Raw genomic sequence first — 26,965 nt, 5'->3', positions numbered from 1 at the left:
ATTTTCCAATATTAACGAAAAATATATATCAGTGTAAACAAAAGAAAAATGAAATTCTTTCACTTCTGCTTCCACATTTTCTCCTGTATTCTCATGTACCTTTTTAAAAGAATTGTTCTAATGATTCTTTACCATCTTGTGTCATTTTTTCATTTGAATATGTTTGCATGTATGTATATGTGTGATTTCAATGTTTGTGTCACGTGTTGTCTTATTACCTTTCTTCTCAAAGAAAATGTATAAGTTATACGTTTACATGCTATTTCAAGTATAATAAATATATTTTCTCAGTTATCTTATATTCTTAAACCTTTAAATTTGTTTTATTTACTTTTTTATTCATTTTAAGTTATAGATTATTTTTCTGTAATCTTACGGGCAGTTTTAAGTACCTAGAAACTTGAACCGCAAATTTAATCAGAAAACAATACTTTAATTCTAGTTAATCCACATTATTAACCTTCTGTGCCTACAGCAGCAGCAATAGCAGAATGTTTAATATATAATCTCTTTAGACCCACGTAGTCACTAGCAAAGTCTGATCCAGAGATTAACTGTCTTCCTATGAGATGGCAGTTTGGGTAATTTTTAGGAAGAGACTGTCTAGAGTCTCATTTAATCCTTGTAAGGAAAGTCTGATTGTACTCATCTTGTCTAATTTGAAAAATGAAAGTAAAACAGATAAGTTAGATAGTTATAACTTGCTCAGAATGGTCTGTAATCCAAGGCTTGTGGTTATTAAAGTATATTTTTTTCCCTCAAAACAATTCACTATAATTACAGTAGAATTGAAGTAGGAGAACTAGAGGATCCTATCTTTTGTATAGAAGATAATATATCTTCTATACATCACAAAACAGGTTTGGTAGGGTTTGTTTCTGTGGGTATTTGTGAAGTTTTGGGGCTGGAAGGTGAGACACACCATGGACAATCAGGACACTGTTCTGACCTCACTTATAAGATGGGCTTGAAAGTAGGGATGAATGAGCCAAGAGAAGCTCAAAGCTTGCTTCCAGGCTTTAAATACCAAGGGGTTTTTTTTAATCTTAAGAATGAACTATTAGAAATTACAGAGGTAGAGTGATGTGCTTTTGTTAGAGAGATATAATACTGTTTCCAAGTCATTAAGAGAAAAGTAAATGAAATATCTGAGCTAGAAATAAGCATGCCAATAGCATGCTTAAAAAGTAACACTAGCAAAATTTCAAGTAGTTTAGGATATTTTAAAGAATTGAAATGGGTATGGTACAAAGTTGTGGTAGAAAGAATGAAAACTTTCTGAACAATGGTTTGGTGAACAAGATATATAAATACTTTTAAGAATTCATACAATCATTTAAATTAATATTTCTTGGACATTTGTGGGGAATTCAGTGGGAAGGAAGTAAGATACTGTGAGGAAGGGTATTCACAGAAAAGAGAATAGCACACCCATGAAGAGGGACATTTAAGGATCTGGAAGTTGTTTTGTGGCTGGAGTGTAGAGTTGGACCTGAAGGGATGAAAAGAGATAATAAACAACAGATCTTCCAGGACTTGTATAAACTAGGTACAGAGGGGCTATTAAATATTTGAAAGATGAGGGGAGTGACTAGATCTGTGTTGAAGAAAGAGAAGGAGAATAAGTTGGGAGAGCAAGGAAAGGAGACTGAGTGTGTGGCCAGTTGTGTAAATCACAGCAGAAAATGATGGTAGTCTCAACTAGAGTAGAACCAATGACCTTGGAAACCTGAAAGTAGCAGCCAGAAAACGTTTGGTTTACATTGGTGGGTTGAAGCAGCCTCTAAAGTATATCTGTGTATCTGTCGATACCTATGTCTCTAGCAATCTGTATATTCTACCTATCCTATTATTCTTCTATTTATTTATTTTTGTTTATTTTGAAATAACTTCAAAATTTAAGAAATTTTGCAGAAGCAATGTGAAGGCGTCATTACCTCCAAATTTTTTAGTATGTATTTTTTTTCATTAAGTTTATTGGAACATTTTACATACAAAATACAGTTACATTCGTCGTTGGGATCTTGTACATTTACATGATGTATCTTAATTCTTATTTTTTTCCCATTTCCCGGCCCTCCTTTCACCCCCTCCACCCTTCCCTATTTACAGAGACTGTGTTTCCATTTTTTCCTTTTCTCATATTTTTTCATTTCCCTTTTTTCTTTTCTCCTATCCCTCCCACTTTGCCTTCCCCCATCCCTCCCACTTTCCCTTCCCCTTTGTACCTTTTCTTCCTATTTCACAATATTAATTATACATTTTAATCCTTATTTACACTTTTAGTTTTTCACACCAGAGAAACTATTCGGTATTTACACGTGTCCTATTTATTTCACTAAGAGTATGGCCTCAATGTGCGTCCACTTAGCTATAAATGTTTCTAGTTTCTAGTTCTTTATGGCTGAGTAGTACTCCATTTTATAGAAAAACTACATCTTTTTTATCCAGTCTCCAGTTGATGCACAATTGGGCTGTTTCCAAGTTTTAGCTATTAGAAACTGTGCTGCTATAAACATGGGTGTGCATATATCACTGAGCTATGATTCTTTTATTTTTTTTGGAAAGATATGCACCAGAAGGATAGCTGGGTCAAATGTGACCTCTAATCTTAGTTTTTTGAGGTATCTCCATATTGATTTCCAGAGTGGTTGCACCAGTCTGCACTCCCACCAACAATGGAGAACGGTTCCTTTGTCCGCACAACCCCAACAGCATTTGTTATTGGTTGATTTCTGGATAGCAGCCATTCTTTCTGGAGTGAGGTGGAATCTCAGCATTCTTTTCATCTGCATCTCTCGAATGACCAGTGATATCGAACATTTTTTCATGTTTATTTGCTGCTTCTAGTTCTTTCTCTGAGAAATGTCTGTTCATTTCAGATGCCCATTTTTGAATTGGGTCTTTATATTTGGGGGGTCTGATTTTTTTCGAGTTCTTTATATATTCTAGATAGTAGACCTTTGTCTGACGAACAGTGGTAAAAATTTTTTCCCACATTGTTAGTTGTCTCTTAGCTCTGTTGGTGGTTTCTCTTTCAGTGCAGAAGCTTTTTAATAAGATGAGATCCCAGTTGTTGATTCCTTGTGCTAGTTCCTGTGCTACTGAGGATTTGTTCACAAAATCTTTTCCTATGCCAGTGTCTTCGAGAGTTCTACCAAACTTACCTCCTAGTAAGTTTAGTGTTTCCGTTTTAGTATTTAGATCTTTAATCCACTTTGATTTTAGTTTAGTGCTTGGTGAAAGATGGGGGTCTAGTTTTCATCTTTGGCAGGTTGAAATCCAGTTTTTCCAACACCATTTATTAGAGAGGCTATGTTTCCTCAGGTGAGGATGGTTGGCTCCTTTGTCAAAGACAAGGTAGCTGAGTATGTCTGGAGTTGTTTCTGTATCTTCTAATCTATTCCACTGATCCTCAAGTCCGTTTCTTTGCCAGTACCATGCTGTTTTTATCACAGTAGCTTTGTAGTATAGTTTCAAGTTGGGGATTGTGATACCCCCTGCCATGTCTCTGTTGCCTAGAATTGCTTTTGCTATTCCAGGTCTCTTCTATTTCCAAATGAACTTTTGGATTGTTTTCTCTACTTCTGTAAAATATGCTGTTAGGATTTCAATCGGGATTGCATTGCGTCTGTATAGTAGCTTTGGAAGTATGGCCATTTTCACTATACTGGTTCTTCCTACCCAGGAACAAGGGGTGTTTTTCCATTTTCTTATATCCTCTTTCATCTCTTTTTTTCAAAGTGCTGTAGTTTTCAGTGTAGAGGTCTTTTGTCTCCTTTGTTAGATTTATTCCTAGATATTTCATTTTGTTGGATGCTATTGTGAAAGGAATTTTTTCCTTAATTTCTCTCTCAGTAAATCTGCTATTTGTGTACAAGAAGGCTATTGATGTTTGTTTTGTTTTGTTTTTGGTACCAGGGATCAAACTACGGTCCTTCTGCTTGCGAGGCAGGCGCCAGAACCACTGAGCTACATCCCTGTCCCAGCTATTGATGTTTGAGTATTCCCTTGTATCCAGCTACTCTGCTGAATCTGTCAAGTCTAGAAGTATGTTGGCAGAATTTTGGGGTTCTTCTATGTAGAATATCACATCATCCTCAAATAATGACAGTTTAACTTCTTCCTTTCCTATCTTCATTCCTTTTATTTTTTTCTCTTGTCTAATCGCTGTGGGTAATGTTTCCAGAACTACATTGAACAGGAGTGGTGATAGTAGACATCCTTGTCTTGTTCCTGATTTTACCATGAAGGTTTTCAGTTTTTGACCATTTAGTATGATGTTGGCTGTTGGTTTTTCATACATAGCCTTTATTAGCTTGTGATAAAGACCATCTATTCCAATTTTCTGTAGGGTTTTTATCATGAATCAGTGTGGAATTTTGTCAAATGCCTTTTCTGCATCTATTGAGATGATCGTATGATTTTTGTCCTTAATTCAGTTAATAGAGTGTATTACATTTATTGATGTACGTATGTTGAACCATCCTTGCATCCCTGGGATAAATCCAATTTAGTCAGGGTATACAATCTTCTTGATGACCCTCTGTATTTGGTTTGCCAGTATCATGTTGAGGATTTTTGCATCTATGTTCATTAGGGAGATTGGCCTATGTTTCTCATTTTTGGTTGGTTCTTTCCCTGGTTTTGGAATCAAAGTAACAGTTGCTTCCAGGAATGAATTTGGAAATATTGCTTCCCTTTCAATTTCATTCATGAGTTTAAAGAGTAATGGGAATATTTCTTTAAATGTCTTGTAGAATTCATCAGTGAAGCCATCAGGACCTGGGCTTTTCTTTGTTGATAAAAGTTTAATTACATTTTCAATTTCACTCATTATAATTGGGATGTTTAGAATTTCTATATCTTCTTCATTGAACTTTGGCAGTTCATATGTATCTAGGAATCTGTCCATTTCTTCTGTGTTTTCCATTTTATTAGAATACAGGTTCTTGCAGTAGGTATTGATGATCCTCTGGATTTCTGCTGGATCTGTTGTGACTTCACCTTTTTCATTAATTGCATGGATTTTAGCCTTTTCTTTCCTTTTTTGATGAGTTTGGCTAAAGACTTATCAATTTTATTTATTCTTTCAAAAAATCAACTCTTTGTTTCATTGATTTTTTTGTATCATTCTCTTAGTCTTCATTGCATTGATTTCTGCTCTGATCTTTATAATTTCCTCTCTTGTATGAGCTTTGAGTTTCTCATGCTCTTCTTTTTCTAGGAGCTTGAGGTTCAGCATTAGGTTGTTTATTTGAGCTCTCTCTTTTTTCCTAATATGGGCATTCGTTGGTATGAATTTCTCTGGTAGAAGTGCTTTCATTGTGTCCCATAGATTCCTGTATGTTGTACTGGGATTATCATTACTTGTAGAAACTGTCCAATTTCTTCTTTAATTTCCTCTGAGACCCATTGGTTGTTCAGGAGAATGTTATTCAGTTTCCATGTGTTTGTAGGTGGTTTTGCAGTTTCTTATGCTATTGATCTCCAGTTTTATTGCACTATGATCTAATAATATACAGGGGGTAACTTAAATTCTTTTACATTTACTTAAACATGTCCTGTGAGGTAGCATGTGATCTGTTTTGGAGAATGACCCATGTGCAGTGGAAAAGAATGTATATTCTGATTTTGTGGGGTAGAACACTTTGTAAACATCTGTTAAGTCCATTTCTTCATTACCTTGGTTCAGTTCTAGAATTTTGTTGTTGATCTTTTGGCTAGATGATCTGTCCATTTGTGATAGTGGGGTATTGATGTCCCCCACTACAGTTGTCTTAGTGCTTATTTGGTTTTTCACATTCATTAGTATTTATTTTGTATAGTTGGGGGCATTTGAACTTATTTATTTTTTCTTAAATCATACTCTGAAACTTTAGACTTTTATCTAAGATTTCTTCTGCTGGGGTCCTACAGACATGCAGTGGGCAGCAATCTTTTCATTTTTCCTGACGCCTAAGGATCTGTCAATTTATCCTGGCCTGGGAAACACGATGTCTGTCCTGTGTGCTGCTCTAACACCTTGACTGCCCTTCTTAGTCTGTCTCCACTTTGCCCCACACAAATGTGGAGACAGAGCTTATGGATGCCAACTTCTTACATGAGAGTTCACCTCTTCACCTTGATCCTACACCAAGATGGAAACAGGAAGAGCTCTCACATCTGCATACTCTGCTATCTTGAACAGTTCCTCAGCATTCCCTTGATCTTCAATATTTAGACATTTTAAAGAATTACAAGCCAATTATTTTCTGAACTATCCCCCTATTTGGAGGGGTTTTTTTTTGACATATTACAATTAAGATTCAGGAATTTTGGTAGGGATATTACCAAAATGATGTGCTCTTCTCATTGCATCCTGTTAAGTGGGGTACAACAGTTATTTGTTTTGTTACTGGAGATGTTAACTGTGATCACTTACTTAACATTATGCCTACCACATTTCTCTACTGAAAATTTCCTCATTCTCTCTTTATAATCAGTTTTTGGGAGGTGTTACTTTGAGACTACATGTAACAATTAAGCTTAATTGTCAGCTTACAGGGCACTACATTTAGCAGTGCATTAATCCACTGATGTTTATAGCTGAATGTGTTGTTAGGAGAGGGGGCCCAGTTGGAGGTGGGTTGCCTGGGCCATGCCTTTGCAGAATATTTCTTCCCCTGCACTGTGCTTCCTGGCCACTATGCATGAAGCAGCTTTCCTCTACAATGGCATTTTTCCATGATCTTCCTCCCTTACAGCCTAAAACCTCTGAAACCGTGAGCCAAAATAAACCTCTCCTTTAAGTTGTGGGTATTGTGCATTTTGCCCCAGCAACAGGAAAGCTGACTAATACTGTACTCTAGATATTATTCTTTATCAATCTCTTACCCACTAGTTTTAGCATCTATGTATATATCTTGGCTGAATTATTGCTGTGATAATTACTAAATGTTGATTTTATAATTTTTTCAGTCCTCCATCAGTTGTCATTCCATTCTGAGGAAGTTTCTTCCTCTTCTTGTTTCACTACTCATTCTTTGATTTATATCAGTATGGGTATATTGCTTTCTATATTTAATTGAATTACAATGCTACTATTATTTATTTTGATGCATAAAATATCTCTGTTTTGGTTAGTTTGAGCTGCTTCAGACTGTCCTCCTTATTCTTTGAGCACTTTCTGACACATTGCAATATTCGAGGCCCTTCTTTACCCTGCTTGTAGATGAATCATGTCCTTGCAGTCATTGGTTTCCCCATGTTCTCTTCCACTTGGCCTTCAACTTTCTACCACTGCCTGCCTTCCTGGGATTGAGTTATTCAGGAAGGGGGAGGAGGGCAGATTTCGATAAATAGATAAACTGACCGCTTTTTAAATGTTCTGGATGTATACATTGGGAAATAAAAAGATTAGTAAATCAGTTTATAAGGGAAACATATTTGGATAAATCAGAAATAACAGATAAGTCCCACATAAATTACTTGTTTTAATTTTCAGGATTTTTTTTTAGCAGTATTTGAATATGAGTCCATTTACTGTTTTGAAATCTAAGGACTCAACCCAATTTAAGTTCTCCCAGTTCTTCCTCTCACTTCCACTGTTTACTGTTTTCCAGCCTGAGAAACTTTTTGCTGATCACATCATTTGCTGTAATGGTAGACTCAGAGGCTTAACAAGGAACCATATTCTTTATCCCTTTCTTCTATGTTTCTTTTTCCCCCCTTTTTTTTTTTTTTTCTGTTGGAAAGGTAGGTAGATGCATAGTCCATAGACCAGTTAGTGCTGTACAAAGTATTTTCCCACTATGCAAGCCTTGTTGGGAAAAGTACTTTTCTGCTCTTCTTATAGACTGACTGGCTCTCACTATTGTCTCTGGTTCTGGTTTCCAAGTGATTTGCTCTCACCAGGTTGTTGGGATTTGCCATAATATGAGGGCAGCCATAGGAGGAGGTTTGCTTCCTTGTAAATGTATGCAGAAGTGGCTGAAGAGAAAGAATTTGACTGAGACAAGTTGATTTGACTAAAGCAACTACTCTTAGGTTTACGTAACAGAGCTGGTTGTTTAATATGCTTCTCTTTTTCCATACTCATCCTCTAATTTTTTAAAAAAAGTTATTGATGGTCCAATAATTTTTTAAAGTTATTGGAATTTTTTAAATGTATTCAGCAATTAGGCATGTGTCCAGTTGAATTTGGATTTTATGAAACCTTCACCTTAGAAAACTGCTAAATTTATTTGAAATCACTGAGTCATGATGATATAAATACATAACAGGGATTTAATTTAAAAACTCTAACTTAAAGAATATTTGATTTATGAAACCAAGCAATGCTCTAAAATTTGGCAGTAATAAATTAGAAAGGCAAATGTAAGAAAATAAACCATATAGAGTGATACCTTGGTTGTTGAACTCAATTCATTCCAAATTCATGTTCAAACTCTGAAAAGTTCAATAACTGAACATTTTTCCCATAAGAAATAATGGAAAACCAAATACAGTACAGTTTTCATAGTTTTAAAATGGTATTTTCACAGTTTAGCCAGATTGAAATTAGCAATTCCTTCTTACTACTAAAATAGCTGTAGGTTCTTTTGAACAGTATAACTATTTCTAGAGGAATTTTTAAAATATTGCAAATTTGTTGGTATGTATTTCTAATGTATTTTTTAACAAATTAAGTCATTTGTTTGAGAACAGGTCTCACTGTGTAGTTCAGGCTGGCCTTCAACTCACTGTGTACGAACTTGTGGCAGTTCTCTTCCCTTAGCCTTCCATGTGCTGAGATTATAGGCGTGTGCCGCTATTCCTGGCTCAAAAATTAGGTATTTTAAAATGAGTCAAGTATATACCAGTAGCAAATTTAAAATACAACAGTGAATATAATAAGATGAAAAAAAATTTGAACAGAGTTCCTTTGAAGTCTTTTTGTGTTTTATGTAATTATCTCAAGCTCACTGTGACTGTGTAGAACCAAATAAAATATTTTCTTTGTCCCATTTCTTGCACATGTTTAGAGAGCTATCTGTTTTCATAATGCAATTTCAAAGTCACTATTGACTTACTGTCCATTTTCTTCAGACCTTAAAACTACAGGGAGGTGTTCCATGTATCATACAGCTCAGCCACCCTGCCCTTCAATATTGCAGATATCCTGTCCAAACTTTGCTTTGGAGCTATGATTATTGATTGTCCTTAAGCCTTTTGTTCAGCCTCTGCCTTTCACCCAGTTCAATGCACTATTTATAAACTTATTTCCTTTTTACTGGCCATAGTGTATCCTCTTCAGCTTCCTTCGTCTAAGCCATAGTTTCATCAGAAACTCTGATTTCCCGAAGCTGTCACCTTCCTCTTGACCACGTCAGCTTTTGCTGTAATGCATTGTTCAGACAGCAGTCACTTAGTAAGGGCCTACCCTATGCCTTCTGAGTGCCAGCCACTGTGCCGGATGCTGGAACTATTGTGGCTAATAAAATAAACATGTAGTTGTCCTCTCGGAACTGAAAGTCTAGTGGGAACGGCAGCTATTCAGCAAGCACAATAGTTATACTTACATATAATGAAATCAGTGCAGATATGAGGAGTGTCTTAGAGAAGAATGAGAGCAGATGGGAATGTGTAAGGTGGGCATGGCTTCTTTTGGGGGTTCTTGAAATAGCGGCGTTGAGGCAGAGGCATGAAGATTGAGTACATATTAACGGGTTGTGCTCTGTTGAGGAACATCTTAAGCAAAGAGTAGTTCTTGCTCTTTCTGGTCACTTTCTATTATATAACCAAGCAATTTCTCAACTACTTAGCCATTCCACCTCCTTGCTCTCACCAGGGCACCTCTTTCATCTTGAGTTTTTGCCTTTATACCTTTCCATAATTCTCATTTTGTGGTGTCAAACTATTTTGGAACTCCTGAGTCAAAGTTTCTGAGCTTTTGGCTTAGGATCTACCAGCAACAGGCTCTCAAAGTTTAATCTGTTCACTGCCTCCTACCCTGTGACCCTCCTCTTCTTTTCCACAACTATTCACATGTCCCATGAATCTTACAGGAAGGAAGCACAAGCCAGCAGTGGGGCCTTAGAATATTTGTTGACATCCAATTTCTTCCCACAAACACCTGTATTGCATTGTTAGCAACCTCCTCTCTTCATCCTAGTGATAGGGAGACTTAAGAGGGTTGAAAAGTATTTCTCCCTCAAAAGGAAATTTCAGTATTGTGTTTAGGTCATTGAAGGCTGTGTCTATTAGCTCTAAGGTTTTGTGTAATTGATAACTGCTTCATCTATGTATGTAATACTTTATATTTTAGATTTCTTGATTTAAGTTACTCAAATATTTTCTCTTCTGTAACCAGTTGAAAAAGCTTTTTATAAGGATAGCATATTGATAAGTTGGTGTCACTAACTCAGGTGTCATTGCTGGTAGTGTAAATAAAAATAAGTTTACAGATATATCAAGGAATAACTTCACTGTACTAAGACAGACAGAGTGGTCAAAGTATGCTCCTCTGATACTAGGTATTATTTTTTACTGCCCTGCATAGTAGCTGGGCTAGTTCTCACAGCCAGGTAACAGACAAACAGGTAAGGGCCTTTATTGTGCCAGAAAGAAAACACATTTCTGCATCTACAGCCACATTACCCTGCCTGTGCCCAATCTCCTCTGATGTCAGAAAGCTACATAGGGTCAGACCTGGTTAGTACATGGGTAGGAGAAAACACATATTCCTTCACTTGACTTTTCCTTTTCTCCTTTAAATATGAAATAAAGACTAATTATAACATCTGTATTTAAACAATTATTAAAATAAATTTTAAAATAGAAATATTGATTAGTAGTAGATTTTCTACCACTTTATTATTTTAGAGGAAAAGCACCTTTAAAAAAAATTTGTCTACTAGAATACACAAACATGTTTTACCATCATAAAACATTTTTATGTGACTAGTTTAGTAGTGTTATAGTCATTTACATTGTACAACAGATCTCTAGAACTTTTTCATTTTGTAAAAACTATACCTGCTAAGCAAAAATTCTGCCGCCTTCTCTCTCCCCAGCCCCTGACAACCTTGATTCTACTTTCTTTCACTATAAATCTAACTACTCTTAGTACTTCATGTAAATGGAATCATATTTGTCTTTTTGTGAATGATTTATTTTACTTAGCAGTATATTCATGTTCCTCCATGTTGTAAAATGCATAACAATTTTTTTTAAGGCTGAATAATATAGCTTTTATGTAGCCACCTAATTTTCTTTATCCACTCATCTGTTAGTGGACACTGGGATTACTTCCACCATTTAGCTATTGTGAATAGTGTTACTATGCACATAGGTGGATGAATGAATATACCTTTGAGACAATGCTTTAAATTCTTTTCAGAACACTTATGGGATAGACATATATACTCCCTAAATATTTGAACAATATGGGAGGGAGCAAGAGAGGGAGGAAAGGAACAATCCCTCTAAAAATTAGACAGATTTGCCAAGAACTGCCTGCATTCAAATCTCCTGGAAGGTTTGCTAAAAATTTAGACATGTAGGCCTTTCATTAAACATCTCAAATCAGAATCTCTTGTGAAACTCAGGGATTTGCACCTTGGGTGATTCATATGCACACTGAAGTGTGAGATGCACTGCTGGCTTGCAGCTAGACTTGGCAGGATTTATTTCTGTTCACTTATATGAAAGGTCTCTGCCATCTACAGCCCCTTACTTTCTTTCTTCTGGGGCAGATATGTCCAGGCTCTCCAGTGACTTTCACTTTCTTTTCCACTTTGTCTGCATATTGTAGCCCAACCACCCATTGTATAAATGTATCGAAGGAGGGCAGGCCTGAGTTTGCAATCTTACACTTTGATCTCAGCCCATTCAGGTCCTTCTTCCTCCGTTCTAGATAGTGATTCACCATTGCTGTTTTGAGTTAGTGGGCCAATGCACAGGTTAAGACTCACTCTCTCAGGCCTTGTGTTGGACTTATCTCAGTTTTGTTGCTGTTTTTATTGTTGTTCTTTTTCTTTTTAAAGTTGGGATCTTTCTATGTTGTGCACAATCTTTCCCAAGCAGCAAGCACTACATGGGCCTCCTTGCCCAGCTCTAACTGAGTTCTTAAAGGGGCCAGATCTCTTTCCTGTGAGAGCCTTCTAAGTATTGACATAGCATACTGTAATCCTCAGGACAATAATTTCATGCATTCATGTTTTATAACTGTGTAAGAGGTGTGACACCTTTGAAATCTAACTCTTTTCATCTAGTTACCACATCATGCCATATCATAGCTAACATATGTAGCTTTACTTTGTGATCTGTGATTTGTAAGTCACTTTGTAATGTAATCTTTTCTGCATACAATTTTGGTATATTTTTAGAAAATATTTTTGTGTAAGTGATAAAATCAGAGCATATTTTATATTTGACTTCCTTTAAAAGGGGTGATCCGGATTAGTAATGTGTGTTCTCTATTGTACTTTTTAAAATAAAGGTGGTTGGTAGGGGAAAAGAGCCCTAATAAGGAAGTTTGGCTATTTTTTCACAGTGTGTTCCATGTAAATGTCTGCACCTTAGCCTATTCAATACTCCTATAGTTCTTGGTTTTTGATTCATTTTTACAGTCACCTTTTGTGATTTCCCATTTGCTCGCCTGAAAAGCCCTCTGGAATACAAGCTTTATGAGGGCAGAGATAATGTTGCTATAGTTTACACTAGGGCATGGCACATAGGGGGCGTTTTTTTTTTTAAGGAAGGAGACTTAATTTGAACCTGATTATATTTCATATAATATTGTTTCTGCTAGAGATTTTCTTCGTAGTTTTGTTACAGTACAACTTTTATTTATCCAAAAACTCAATTTTGGGCCAGGGATTTAGCTCTGTGTTTCCGCTGTCTGCCTTGAAGTGCAAGGTCCTGAGTTCGATCCCTGGTACCAAACAAAACAAAACAAAACAAAACTCAATTTAAAATTATCAAGAGGCTTAGCTACTAATATCTCTGATTGGATCAATTGATGCTTTTTTAAAAAGGTTAAAATGCACATTTGATCTTGTATTGACTTATTTTTCTATGCCAGTAACTCAAAGCATTGCTCCTGATACTAGCCCATGATCTCACAGGTTTATTCTCAGTTGGTAGAGACTAAACACTGAGTGTGACTTGGTGCCAGGTTATTTCCAGCCTGAGTTTGCATTACTGGTGATGGATCAGTGTTGTCATCTTTGCTTGCTAGAGGCAGCATGTTGAGTTCACATCCGGGTACCAGATAAATCCAGTAGAGATGAGTGTGCTTATTTTATTTTATTCTATTTTGTTTCCTGTTTCCAAATTTAGGCTTCAAGCTAAACACACTGAAAATATTTTTGTGTGCCAGTCTGGTTTGTTCTTAACAGACCCTAAGAGCCTATTATCAGTGGGCTGCTCAGAGTGGTCCTCTGAAGAGCTTACTGTTAGCAGCAGTGTAGGTTCCAGGTTCAGGAATGGTCACCTAATTAACTCTATTAATATATAAGTTAACTGTGTTTTAGGAAAGATAATTAACAACAGAAACTTTTTGAGATAGATTTGTGCAGAATGGTACAATTCTGTGTAAGTGTACATGTACACTTAATTAATTTGGCCCTTTCAGATTTTAGTTTTTCAGCCTGAAGGAATGCCTAGACCAGTGGTGGCAAACCTGTGGCATGTGTGCTGCAGGGCACTGTTTGTTATCATTGAAAGCTCTCAAAAGTTCCCTATCGCTGGCCTAGACTTACCTATTTTTAACATACAGTTAAACAGTTTAATTGATTTGTTGGGTTGCTTCAAGGTCTTCCAGGAAAATTATTACCCCATAGCTACAAAGTAAGAAGAATCAAATTTAAAGACATCCTGGGATAAATTAATTAAGAAAGCAGGCTAGTTGGACTCTTGAGTGGGTCTGACTTCAGATTTACTGGTATTGTTTCCTAGATTAAGTTCAGTCAAGTGTTCAGTTAAGTATTCATTGTGACCCTAAGTTTTCAAAGTGGTAAACAAGGTTTTAGCTGCATGATTTTAATAGTAGTGTGGTGGATTAACTAGTGGTCAGCTTGGAATGCCCAGCTGAACTGAATCAGTGTGGTTTGGGCGTGGAAGACCCACCTAAGGATATTGCCAGTGGCATAAAAAGAACAGGAAGGGAAGATCCTGGGCTGTTGATTTTCTAGGAGAACCTTGTTGAGGATGATTTTCCTGATGTGAACTTGGCTGCTCTCATCAGAAGAGGAGCTCGGGGCTTCACTGTTGCTGGGAATGGTTTTTGTCAGGGAAGCTCTGATCTTCACTGTGAGCATCACTTCCCGGCTCCAGTGCAGATCCCTCAGCCTGGTGGCACAGATCCTTCACCCCACTGGTGCAGGTTTTCTAGCTTCCACCACTGGCCTTTGGCCTTCTTGGTGTAGATCCTTGATATGGACAAGCATGAGACATTGCTGTGGGCTCTAGGCCACTGGCTGGACTCATGGAGGGCATTGCCTTGGACCTTAGGCTTCAGCTGGACTTGTATGGGACATTGCTATGGGATCCAGACCATTGGCTGGATTCTTTGGGTCTTTGGTGTGCAGCTAGAGCTCTTGGACTTCTCTGCATTTGATGTTTTGGGTGACTATTATAAAATAATCCTATAAATTATGTGTCCTGTATTAAATCTAATTCCCTTGCAAAACCTTGAGTACAACAAGTAGTCACAAGGTTAAAATATAACATGACGTGTAAAATTTGTATAGAAATATGTATTAAAGCTAAAATTCATAGATGTATCTTTTAAACATGATTTCCTGTTCTGTAGAACCTTAATTTCTTTTTTGTAGTTGAGCAGCCATTTATAATTCTTAAGTCCTCAGTGAATATGTAGGGTTCTTTCTTACTGCCCCACCCATAGTTAAAGCAAATGTTACCAAACATCTACTTGGTGATCAGAATTATGCCAGGGCACCAGTTATATTGTATCTTTTGCTAATTTGTATTGTTAATAATTTTGGTATGCTAATTTAACATATGCTTGATGTGGTTTTCATTTGCTGTTCTTTAACTCTTAGTTTGAATTTTTCCTACATTTGTTGGCTAACTGCATTCCTTTTTTTATGGTTTAGTTCCTATTCTTGACTCTTTTTTTTTTTTTTTTTTTTTTTGAGATTAAAACAGTTGTCAACAGAATTCTGACCAGGATCCTGGGCAAGCTTTGTCTTAAGCAGTTAGTACTTTTTACATTTCCTCTTTGTTCAGTATGGTGGAAAACAGGGTTTAGACAAAATTAGAAAAAGTAGAAGGGAAAACTAAACCCAAGTGGAGGTAGTTTATAAGTAACAAATTTATATATCACTGTTCTGCAGGCTGAGAGGTCCAAAATAAAAAATGCGGACCCATTTGGAGCCTGCATTCTGGTTCATAGACCTTCTACCTATATCTACATATAGTGGAAGGGGAGAACTCTAATCTCTTCAATCTCTTATCAGGGCTTCACCCTCATAGCCCAATCTCCTCCCAAAGCCTCCCCCACTAATACTGATATGGGGGAAGAGATTTAACTCCCAAACTAATAGATATCTGAAACCTGAGTTAGTGTTCTCTAAAATGGAAGAATGAATTCTAGGAACAACCGAGGTTAAGAGTAGGAAAAAGAGAGACAGAAGGGGGACCAGAAAGTGGGTTGCCCACCCACCCCACTTTTCAGAGATGTTTTATATAGCAAAGCCATGAGGTGGGTACAAAGTGGAACAAAACTATAAGGCCCAATGGAAATTTACAAGGTGGGCATGAGGTGGAACAAAACCATGACCAACCAATAAGATTACAAGTACAGTCACCCAGGTGATATTGATTAAATGGGGGTCAAATGGGGGAGCAAGTCATGTAGCAAACTACAAGGATTTTTCAGTCAGGGATATTTCCTGGAAAGGCTGGGTTAAGACCCCCAACACACACCCAGGTGAGAGATACCCATTTAGAATATCAATCACTGCTATTCATCAGAAATGGGTGTGGTAGTTCCTCGCCTTTTATGTTGTTGGCCTTCAGTGAAGGTGTCTTTGCTGTCCTCCATGTTGGCTCCTCCTGGGCTGGCCCTGTCTAACTGCCTACAAGATATCTAATTAATTTACCTATCTACAGTAATACCATCACATTGGGGCTTAGTTATAAACATAGGAACTTTGAGGGGATACATTCAATCCATGTATTCTTTCTTGTTGAAGATATGACAATAGCTACATGACAAAGGCTATTGATACCAAGACTTATGACAAAACAGATATCTTGCCTCTTCTTGAAAACTATGTTTAACGTGTCTTTTCATTTCATCTTTATTAACAATCTTATGTATCATTCCCATTTTTCAGATGAGGAAGTTGAGGCTCTGATGAATTAAGTATCTTGTACAAGGTCACAGACTTAATAAAGTATTTGGGTCCAGTTCTGACAGATTTCAAAACCATTCTCTTGCCACAGTGTCAGGCTGCCTTGTATAATGAATGTGACTGAAGTTTGAAAAGGAGTTAATGGCATGGTCATTCCACAGTTCTTTCCACTACTTCACTGGGTAATGACTAACAGGCAAACACTCCCAAGAGGGTATTTGCATTTTTAAAGAGGAGCTCATTAACTCTAATGAATCTCTAATTGGTAGAATTTGTGGGAGAGATATTTTTAAGTACTGGGGCCTTCTCCTGTGTCTTCAAGGTGCCTGCCTGTCCTTTCTCCTCTGTAGATTATTGACTGCTCTGGAATCAGGATTATGTAGTAGAATGCAGCTACATACTGTATTGCTAATCTACCCCAAATGCAACCATACAAATTCTCAGGGAGTTGTGAAAAAAATTATTGACTGAGATGTTGTCACGAGCGGGTACCGTGGGTAAAGAGGACTCGGACTCGGATGGCAGTTCACACACTTATCTTATATTATCATAATTCACTTCAATACAGTTATCACACAATATTAAGTCTATCAATTACCACGTCCCTGTACCAGTACTGTGCAAGTCTTTATGGGAGAGTGCGATGTTTCCTCCCGTAGGGTCACAGGGTCCGATCCGTAGACGAAGGGCGTCGAGTCTCACCCTCTGGTCTCATCTGGTTGGCGGCGATGCTCCTTCCAGCGGGATTGTGAGACCTGAGTAACTCCATTTTAAAATTTGGCCCCATCTTAGAGTAAGGTGACCTGGACATAAATTCTAGTTCTAAGAAAAACCACAAGATGTACTTTGGCCACCTGCCTGTGATAATGTTCAGCAGTCCCCTAACAACTAGCCTAGCAACAGCTAATCAGTAGCTGCCTCAATGTCCCAGATGCTCTTCTCGATGGCCTGCAACAGCTAATCAGTAGTTACCCCAGTACCCCAGTATCCCAGATGTTCTTTTCGATGACTTGAGCAGCCGTTTGCAGTTCAGCGCACAAGACCCAACCAGTTAGGTTTAAACTTTCAAAACGTGCTAAATGCTAGCCAATCATGTGATTTGCGTGTGATTTGAAACCCCGAGCCTTTTTGAAACCCCGCACCTTGCTCTAACCTCTATAAAAACTCCTGGTGTTTTAGAGTCAGGGCTCTCAATCCTCACCCGCTGCGTCGGTGTCGGATGAGAGTCCCTGCTCGAGCTTAAATAAACGACCCTCATGTGTTTGCGTTGGGATCGGCTCCTTGGTGGTCTTTGGGGACCTCGAGATCTGGACACAACAGGATCAGGTGTGCAGATGTCTCAGTCGATAGTCAGATCATCAGTGACTGGTGAACTGGTCGGTGGACGGATTGACGACTTGTTTGTGGTCTTCAGCTCCTTTTATACTATTTTAACTGGGCGTTTGTGGTATTGCTTCAGACTTATCACACTGTCCATTTTGGGGCACACCCTGTCCAGTTCGGGGTACATACACCCTGTCCAGTTCAGGGCACACCCTTATCAATTCCATACCACTTAAGGTTCTACTTTCATACCTTATGGCTACACATCACTCTTATGATTGTGTCATACTTAGGTTACAGCACTCTTAAAGTCACAGCACACTTTAGGGTTACAGCACACTTAGGGTTATACAATTCCATCTTATTTCAAAGTGTTCTCCACATTCCATCCCCTGAATCTGTAAGCATCTCAAATCAGAGGCGGTCAACATTGATCCTAACCATTGAATGTGATTTGGTTCTCATCCAACTCAGTTTGCAACCAGAATCATGGAAAGCATCAAGTTTGTGAATCAAGGTACCACTGTATTTTTTTGAGTCAGTCTCGCTTTGTAGTTCAGCCTGACCTTGAACATACTATGTAGCTCAGGCTGGCCTAGAACTCAGACATTCTCCTGCCTCAGCCAGGTGTGCACCACCATGCCTGGCCTGTTCAATTTTTTAATCCCAGAAAAGGTGGAGTACGTGTATTCCTCTAAAACAGAGATTGGTAAACTGCAATCTATTTTTGTAAATAAAATTGTGTTGGAATACTGCCACACATATTAGCTTACATGTTGCCTGTGGCTACTTTTGGCTATAATAGAAATGTTAAGTTGTGACAAAAATGATGTGGCCTGCAAAGCCTAAAATGTTTACTATCTGTCTTATTACAAGAAAAAATTAGTCAACCACTAGTCTAAACTATAGATGGATTTTACTTCAGTCTTTTAAGTTCCCAAAGAGCTTTATTAGTATATATATGTGCAGTCTCCATCATTTACTCAATATAAATAGAAGCTACATTTTAAACAAAGAGTACATGGTTTAGTTATAAGAGGAATTTCTCCTCTTGTAAAATTGTTTCTAGTCTTAGGATCTCTGGAAAGAGATCAAGGGAATGTTGGCCAGGTCATTGAGTACCTCTGCACCTTAGCATTCACTCAGCTGTTGATCAAGGGGGTGGCAGGATATTACTGTGCTTGCTCAGTGGTAATTAAATGTGATGTTTTAAAAGTGAAAAAAAAAAAAAGGAGGACCAAGAACTGGATAGAGAGGGAGGGGAGAGAAGGGAAAGAAGAATGAAAAGGGAATTAAGATGTGTTATGACCAGGTACAAACTCCCCACAAGGATGTAACATTATGTACTGCAAACATGTTCTAATAAAAAAAAAACTCTGAAAAAAAATCAATAAACACAGATATTTCTACAGAGTTTACTGTCCTTCGAGATAACTGTGGACCAGGCTGCATTTCAGTGCCTTCTGCTGGGGGGCTTTTCTCTCCACCACAATGCCCTGCATGGATACAGTCTCCCCTGTGCCACTAAAGAAGAGGAAGGTCAAGTTTGTGGCCAAGTAGTCCTGATAGAAATTTTGCTAAGTTCTGAGAGATGCAATATACAGCACAATTCATTAAACTGGCTTTAAGAAGTATAAAGTGCTATGGAAATATCCATAGATTTGTTTCTTTTTACACTTGATCTTAGCCAAAAGGCCGAGAAGCGATGATTTGTTTCTTTTTAAATGGCTGATTTGGAAATAAAAATTTTTTAATCTGTTCAACATATAAATGAAAGTTAACTGATATTTGAAAACTAAAGTGCCTTATTTCACATTCTTCATATCAGTTTTTGTTTATTGTTAAAGTATCTGGCTTTCTTTTGAATTCTAAAAACATATAGGAGAACCAGTTGGAGTTGTGGGGGCAGGAACAATTAGGCCGAGAGGAGGAAGACATGTTGCTCTTCATGGAGCAGGTAACATCTAAAGGGACTGCTTTAAATCCTAATGCCAAAGTATAGCAAGAAATTCCTCCTGGAAATCCTGATGCCAGTCCTGTAATTCATGGAACTGAAAGCTCTTGGCATGAAACAGCAGTTACATTAGGGTCTCAGACTGAGTGTAATACAGAGCTTTCAAAAGATATGTGTAAAGAATATGAAGTAATGTATTCTCCATCTTGAAAAACCACAAAAAATACCATAGTCATTGGAGAGCCAACTGAGGGAATGATTTTAGGACCCAAAGATATGAGTTACCAAGTATGTGACACTTCTGGAGAAAGTAATTCAGCAATTTCTACAGAAGATCTGGAAGACTGTCTGAAAAAACAATTAGAATTCTGGTTTATTGTGAGAAAATTTATCAGAGGATCTTTACTTGATGTCCCAAATAGATGGTGATCAGTTCATCCCAAAATGGACACTTGCCAAAATAGAAGAAATAAAAAGTTGACCAAAGATACTTATCTAATTCTTGAAGTGTGGAGATCATCTCTGATGGTACAATTTGATGAGAAAGGGAGAGAAGAAGAGAACGAGTCATAAACATTGTACTGTGATTCTCAGAGAGATTCCTGAAACAACAACCAATAGAGGAGGTAAAAGTTTTGTTCAAAAATGAAAACTACCCCACAGTGGTAAGCTGTAAGTTGCCCACAATAGCAACTGGTATATCACTTTCCAGGCAGGCACCTATGCATAACAGACATTTAAATAATTAAGGGAGGAAGTTAAAACATTTCAGGGCAACCCAATCATGGATAACAACCATCAGTACATTTTTTTTCTAAGACTGGCTATTGATTTTTGATTAACAGATTCTAGTATATAGTCAGCCCATTCAAACTCAAGCACAGTATGCCTCAGCAGTCTTTATGCAGCCTGTGTGTAATCCTCATCAGCAGTACTCCGTTTATAGTACTGTGCCTCACACTTGGTCTCCAAGTCCTGCACCTTACTTTGAAACACCACTGGCTCTCTTCCCCAATGGTAGTTTACCGAATGGCTTTTACTCACCAGGATCTTATAAAACAAATGATTCTGCTACAAATATGGGTCAGCTCTTCCAAAAAAATTGCATGAAGCCTCATTTTAGGTCATCCAGTAGTATAGAACACTCAACAGAGGGCTCTGTGTCATTGGGGGATGGACCATTGAACAGACCTAGTTTAAAGAACTTTCCACCTGAATGGCATAACCCTACAGTAACAGGGCATGAAGAGCAAACTTATCTTCCAAAGGAGACTTCTGCTTTATAGATGGAACAAAGTGGGGACTATGGTAAGGACAGGAGAATTCTTTTCAGAGGTCTAAGACAATGAGAAGATGAGAGGATCCTAGGACCACATCCTGCAGCTGAAGCAAAGTCTTCAGCATCAAAGTTTGACTTATTAGCTTCAAATTTCCTCCTTTATCTGGAAGTTCATCAAGAATGCCAAGTAAACTACTTTTGGAGAATAGAAATTGTTAAAGGTGTACACAAAGAAAAGGAGAATGAAGACTTGAGGGTTACCCATTACCTGCAGAATATGAGCAAACAGACGGCACTTCAGCCCAGCAACTCTATATAAGTACCAGTCCTCCTGTGCAACTCAGCTTCCTGCATTAAGCACAGCTCAGCAAGAAAGGGATACAATAGATGATTCCACTGTTCCAAAGGATGTTCTCAGATGACTACACCAGTTTCTTCCCCAAGTACTGCAAAGCCATCAAGAGCAAATACAGCTTTACCATGTAATGGTGACATAAAGGTACCCACACCAGTGGCCCTGCCTGTTGGAACCCTGAAAATTAAGTTATGCTAAAGTATGCCAGGAGTCCCCTAAAGAGCCATCTCTAGTTCTTGTACAGCCACTTCGGGAACTTCACTCAAATGCAGTGTCTCCCACCAAAATGAAGCGAATGGAGCTTTTGTGAAGTCCATTGAGAAACCACTTGAGAAGCCAGAAGCAAGGACTAGTAAGGATTATTCTGGCTTCCAAAGCAATACCATTTCCAGGGGAGCAGCTGGAAACATCAGGGAACAGAGAGTCCAGTTGAGCCATAGGGGCTATACCTTAGGGAGTGACTTGACATAATGGCAAAGAACAGTATGTGCCACCCAGATCACCAGAGTAAAAACAAACAAAAAACTACTCAAAAACTTTCTCTTCCCATTAATCTTGAGCCATGGTTATTTAAACTATTTTAAAACAGAGGGAGTAGCCAGGAAGGATATGGAAAGTATGTCCTTAAATCATTATGGAGTTGTGAGCAGTAGGATCCCAAACTTCATCTCTAAAGTAATATATATATATTTTTTTCTACTTTTGTTTTTTATTTCAATTTGCAGAGATTTCCTGCCTGAAATCAATTTTGAGGGTTCAGATTTAGCTTGGTGGGGGAAACATTATACAACCTTCAGTATAAGAGATGAAGGAATGAAAGAAAATATTTTTTGAAGAAGCTTTTCTGTAAAAATTAGAAATTACTTTTTAAAGTTTAGCTTAGAGAATGCCATCTCCGACTATATGGCCTTGTGTAGCAAAGCAGATTGGTGGCTGGGGTGTCTGTGGTGGGTGTGAGTGTGGGCAGGAGTGATTTCAGCCAAATCTGTTGTGATGTTAATGATTTGAAAACTGAATGTAATACTTGTAGATTTTTTTTATAGTTTGAAATTTAATTTGTCATTTTGATGTTACTAATATTTCACTCAACAAGCTGTTAAAGCATTGATTATACTTGGAGATGTGATTACCAGTCAGCTTGATACTCAAGGAAAGAATGGGGTTATTCAAAAAAATTATAAATGTCATCTTTGACCTGAACAGGTCAAATGGGTTGCAAAGATTTAAACTATCCAATGACCACCTCCTTTAAAGTGGAAAACAGAATTTTTTGTTGCTTCATTTGTCATTCTTTTCTTTGCCCATCCCCCAAAGCAAAATAACCAGCCACCTACTGAATTGTATGTTTCTGTTTTAACCAGTCCAGTCAAATCATTTAATTGTCCTAAATTTCAGAATTGAATGTTGAAGTATTTTATTCTTTTGTTCTTATACTTAGAAATTTAGGTTCCAGATTGGTAGGTCCAGCTACCCCTTTAGTAATTTGTAAATAACTTGATAATGTTTAAATGGTATTGGAGAGAAAAATTTTTAAAGGATTAATTTGAGAACTTTTTTCTATATACAGTTTGTCACCTTCCTTTAGTCCACTTTTCAAAAAAAGTTTGAAATTCACTGAATCAGAAAGAGCAAATCAGAGAGTTTTGAGATAAGGTGGGAAAGATGATTGAAAGAAATTAATCCATAATTTCTCAGTGAATAAAGCTGTAGCTGTCATTTATTAAATAGGCAAGTTTATAGGCTGGTATTTAGAAAATGACTAAAATATTAAAAATCATGTTGCATTAATCTATTTTAAGTCATACCATATTCAGAGTTCTGTGTAGGGTGTGGTTTTATTTTTTTCTTTTTAGGGATAGTTTGTAATAGAACTATCCCTCACGTTAGTAACTTGTATATGCACAAATTGAAACTGTAAATTGTGAACACTGGAAAGCACCATTGTGACATAGAATATAAACATCTAAGTAATATGTTAAAATGAGTGTAAAAGGAAGTTAAAATTCTTACCGTGAAACTCATCTTAAACTTGGGAGATTTGGGCCAGTATGTAACTGTTAACAGCTTTGAAAACAGTGTACATTTCTGTTCAAGCCAGATTTATTTCTTTGTAACTACTCAGCTTGGTGATTGCTTTTGATTTAATGGATTGATAACATGGTATATATTTACTTAGTTTGAAACTTTTCATTTCTACACACTATTTTTAAAAATCATCAATTAGAGGGCCAGGGATTAGCTCATTGGTTCCTCCGCCTGCCTTGCAACCACAAGATCCTGAGTTTGAGCCCCGGTACTGCAAAAAAAAAAAAAAAAAAAAAATCATCAGTTAGAAGAAACATACAATAAAACTACCTGTGCTAAAATTTTGGAGTTTAAGTCCTTTAAAAAATGAATCAGTAGTCACTGGCCACATCTATGATAAAAGTGATTTTGGTTTACTTACTAACACTAAAAAAGGCGTGGTGGCTCATGCCTGTAATCTCAGTACTCAGGAGGCTGAGGCAGGAGGATTGTGTTGAGTTTCAGACCAGCATGGGCTGCATTGTGAGTTCAAGGCCAGCCTGAACTACAGCAAGACCGTGTCTCAAAAAACAAAAAACAAACAAAAAAAAAAGATAATGCTACAATTGGTGGAAACAATAAACATTAAAAATGGTAACACCCTGTGAATGTGTTAGATTTAAGAGAATAAACATTTTGTAAAAGTAAAAAGTAAGTAAATAAAAAATATAGAAAATAACTGAATTTTTATGAAAAATAATTCAATAGAAAAAATTCAAAAATTTTATTTCATTGTAATCTTATGTTGTTTGTTTAGCTTTCATTTTGTGCTTTTGTTTCTAGAGAATCATCTTGCAAAAGGAATTTTCCTTGTAGTCAATTATTGCCCTGAGTCATCACTAGACATGGCATTTCAGTAAACAGTGATTCTGCAATCACTTCCAGCCAGATGTGTTGTGGGATATCAAGAACACTGGCTGATAACCTTTCTGATCTTTTAAGCAGTAGGGAGAAATGGGAAATTTTTGTATAGATACACACCTTGAAATCAGAAAATGCCAAAGTGTAGACCCTGTGCTGGATGATTTTAGCCAAATAACAGCATTTGTGTAGCTGTCTGGGTGGAATAGTAGTCATTTTAAAAGATGAATTATCTGTCCTAGAATAAATGACTTTTCATAGTGGGTTATGCACACACATCATATATATGTGGGGTTTTGGGAGGTATGTTCATTATTAAACACAATGTTAACCTCATTGTAGAGATTTACCTTACCTTGGCTGCTCATGTGGCCTATAAATAATGAAACTAAACTCCTTGTACTCTGGTTTCTTAATGTATAAGCTAGGAGTTGATTATTATATCCCTAACTTTCAAAGAGAAGGGGGAATTCTTTGAAAAACAAAAAAAAAGACTCTTCCAGATGTGTCAGTAAGTGGTCAATCTATCAGTCACTTACAGTCAATCAAAATAGTTGTTCAACTTCCTAGATCACAAGAGTAGGTGTTATAGTCAGGGTTTTGGCAAGGGAATACATTAAATATAAGACACATAGTTTATAGGATTATTTTATGATAATTACCCAAAAAGTCAAATGCAAAGAAGTGCAAGAGATTAACTGCAGACTAGAGGCCCAAAGAATCCAGCTGAGGGCCTGGATCCCAGCAATGTCCTACACAAGTCCAGCTAAAGGCTTAGAGTCCAAGCCAATGTCCTCCACGAGGCCAGCCAGTGGCCTAGAGCCCACAGCAATTTCTCATGCTTGTCTGTATTGAGGATCTGAACCTGAAACGCGCAAAGGCCAATGGTGGAAGCCAGAAAACCTACGCTGGTGAGATGAAGGATTTGTGCCACCCAAGCTGAGGGAGCCAAATTGGAACCAGGAAGTGATGCTCATGATGAAAATCAAAGCTTCCCTGATGAAAACAGCAGCCATTCCCAGAGACAGCAAGGCCTCGAGCTCCTCTTCTGACGAGAACAGCCTAGTTTGCATCAGGAAAACTTATCCACGGCAAGCTTCTCCTAGAAAATCAACAGGCGAAGATCTTCCCCTCCACTTCTCTTTTTATGGCTACTGGTAACAATCTTCAGGTAGATCTTCCACGCCCAGACTATGCTGATTCAGTTCAGCTGGGCATTACAAGTTACCCATTAGTTAATCCACCACAGTAGGTAAATTTAATTTTTCACTTAACAGCAATTAAATTTTTAGTCATAATCCTAGAGTCGCTAATGGTTTTCTCTCAATATGATTTTTGAAAAACAAATTAGCTTTTTAGATTTAATAAATTATGCCACAATTATGGATCATTAGTAACCATACATTAAAGTGGTATTTGATAAATTTGCCCCTTTAAGTTTCAGAATTAAGTTGTAAAAGAAAGCATTATTGTGTGCTGAAGTACAGTTTTTATTAAATACCATTAAATCTTTAGTCTCACATTTGTAGGTGAGAAACTACAAAAAGAAATTCACCTGTTAGTTCAGCTAATATTTATTGAACACTTAACTATATTCTGGGCCATGCCCAACAATGATAATATTGCACACAACTGAGAATAAAGTGGATGGACTGAAATACACATTGACAACTATGGATCTTTTTGTCTTTCATATGGAAAAGTAAGATCAGCAAAGATTTTCATACTTGAATGTATTCTTGTGACCTTCCTTATATTAACAAATTCCTAGCTGTTAGTGTCAGTCAAACTGTCATCTGTTAATTTGGTAATCTTGCCTGTTATGGACATTCCTAAGCTGGCTCAACTTTATGGAAAGAACAATTTACATATTGCTGAATTAGCCTCTGCCTATGTTTCAGAGAGGTGGACTAATAGGTTATGTGTCATGTGTTAATCACCAACCATTAGTGATAATTAATAAAGTAGGCCATTAATAGGTCAATTATGTTTATATTTGCCTGTGTTTGTATCTATCTGTCTTATGTCCTTCAAGTCAGCTTTAGGCACAAGTTGGTTTAGTAATATAATCCACCCAGCAACCAACCTTAGAAATCAGAGGATTAACTGAAGGTTAATTTATGCATCTGTCTGTTGTTCTTTCCTGCAGTAAAGATCATATGGCATTTGGTTAATTATTACACAGAATATACAGTACATATCTACTCCAAGGTAAATCCACTGAGATACAAACATTTACAAAGAGTAAACCATGTGAAAAACTAATTTAGATGACAGTTATTCATATCATAAAGAATTTGTATTTAAAAATTTTTTTTTACTCTAAGTCATAAGCTGTCTTAGTTTATTTGAAATTGACTGGATCTAAAAATATGAATTCATTTCATTTTCCTTGAGTAAACCTATATAAAGTAGGATATATTTATGGTTTAGGTTGGGGGTTTATGGATGATTTATAAGACCTGTATAAAATTACTATTCTTAGGGCCCAGGATTTAGCTCAGTGGTTTCGCCACCTCCTGTGCAAGCGCCAGGACCAGAGTTCGATCCCCGGTACAAAAAAAAAAATTGCTATTCTTAAAAACTTGTTTGTGGGCCGGGGGTTTAGCTCAGTGCTTTCATCACCTGCTATGCAAGCACAAGGACCCGAGTTCAATCCCCGGTACCAAAAAAAAAACTTGTTTGCTTTGTAACAAAAGAAATAATGGTTGCTTTCACAATGTAGAACATATAGTAACAAAAATACTTCAAACCAATAAGAAACAATTCAGTCTTCATAGTAT

General features: G+C 37.2%; 1 protein-coding gene and 2 pseudogenes across 3 annotated transcripts in view; 2 read left to right on the top strand and 1 right to left on the bottom strand.

The window, feature by feature from the left end:
- The window catches only part of Umad1 (UBAP1-MVB12-associated (UMA) domain containing 1), a 237,611-nt gene that overhangs the window by 150,499 nt on the left and 60,147 nt on the right, over nt 1-26,965 (top strand). The window lies entirely within an intron of this gene.
- The window catches only part of LOC147829655 (la-related protein 4 pseudogene), a 143,890-nt pseudogene continuing 117,087 nt past the window's right edge, over nt 163-26,965 (top strand). The window contains exon 1 of the transcript XR_015448638.1: nt 163-25,353. The product of XR_015448638.1 is annotated as a la-related protein 4 pseudogene (transcript). The remainder of the gene's footprint in view (nt 25,354-26,965) is intronic.
- LOC147829656 (U2 spliceosomal RNA) lies at nt 19,237-19,376 on the bottom strand (annotated as a pseudogene).

This window comes from Heterocephalus glaber, unplaced genomic scaffold, assembly GCF_053883595.1.
Source record: "Heterocephalus glaber isolate CG9 unplaced genomic scaffold, H.glaber_assembly_v1.0 deba00000546, whole genome shotgun sequence".
NCBI lineage: Eukaryota > Metazoa > Chordata > Mammalia > Rodentia > Bathyergidae > Heterocephalus > Heterocephalus glaber.
The sequence above is the reverse complement of the archived record's forward strand: the minus strand, read 5'-3'. Positions and strand labels throughout refer to the sequence as shown.